The sequence below is a fragment of the Onychostruthus taczanowskii genome, unplaced genomic scaffold (assembly GCF_017590055.1).
Source record: "Onychostruthus taczanowskii isolate IOZ18803 unplaced genomic scaffold, ASM1759005v1 scaffold145, whole genome shotgun sequence".
Taxonomy (NCBI): Eukaryota; Metazoa; Chordata; class Aves; order Passeriformes; family Passeridae; genus Onychostruthus; species Onychostruthus taczanowskii.
The window spans coordinates 335,232-336,428 of NW_024498630.1; positions in this window are offsets into that span (position 1 = coordinate 335,232).

Sequence of the window (1,197 nt, forward strand, 5' to 3'; positions counted from 1 at the left end):
AGGTTAGGTACACAACTACTCACTCTTTCTCCCACCATAAAAAAGTCATATTATGCTTTCTTTGGTCTCTTAATTATTTCTACTGTTTCTCCTTGAGAAGGTCAAATCCTTCTGATCATAACTACTTTCAAATTCACAACACAGATAGGAGACCTAAAGTAAGAGTAGCAGAAACTAGAAGACGCTAACAAATTTTAGAACTTCACTGTTGGTCTGCAGGACACGGATTTATTACAGAAGAGTTTTATTACACCAGCTCATTACACCCTTCATCAAAATACAGATAAATCAGAGCCAGGAACAAAAATTTTAACTACCCTTTGTTGTTTCTCAGTGCTTAATGGAGGTACCTGGATGCTGTTTTGAACAGCTCAGTGGAGATTCTCAATACAAAGCTGAGATCAAGGCAAGTTGAGTTGCAGACAGCATACATCTATATACACAAAATCCAAAGTGATAGCCTCTTTTTTTGTCCCAACCTACTCCATCCGTAAGAGGTTACCCAATGTAATAAGTCAAAGAAACAGAGGCATTCCAGAGACTAGCATCACAGAAACATCCAGGTGTGTAAACATTTTCCAAACTAGCAACAAGAAGGTTAAGTGAACAAAGGACAAAAATGTCCTGTTATGGAGGAGGGAGACTTGGCAGAACCCCTTATCTTTTCTTACGAAGTCAGTGATGTTGAGCGTAGAAGGCAAAACCTATGGCAAATAATTGTCTTCTATCAATGCATCACAAATCTTCTTGAGGTGGAGCTTTGCGTGCTCTAAAATGGTATGATGAAAGGATAGCAAAACCGTCCAGATTAACGTCTTGGCAAAGAAATTGAGGCCTTATCTCTGAGTCCAGAGAAAGGCAACGAAGATGGCAAAGGGTCTTCCAAGGAGCGGCCGAGGGAGCTGTGGCTGCTCAGCCGGAGAAAAGGAGGCTCAGGGGTGACATTATCAATCTCTACAACTCCCGGAGAGGAGCCTGTGGCCAGCTGGGGGTCGGCCTCTTCTCCGAGGCAGCTAGAGACAGCAGAGAGAACCGAGTCTCCGACTGCGCCAGGGCACGTTCAGCACGGGCGCCAGGCGGAGCTCTCCGCAGAACGCGCGGCCGCTCGCTCGCTCGGAGGCCAGGCCGGGCTGCCCAGGGAGGCGCCGGAGGCCGGGCCGGGCGCGGCGCTGAGGACGCGGCCGGCAGGGGGAAGCG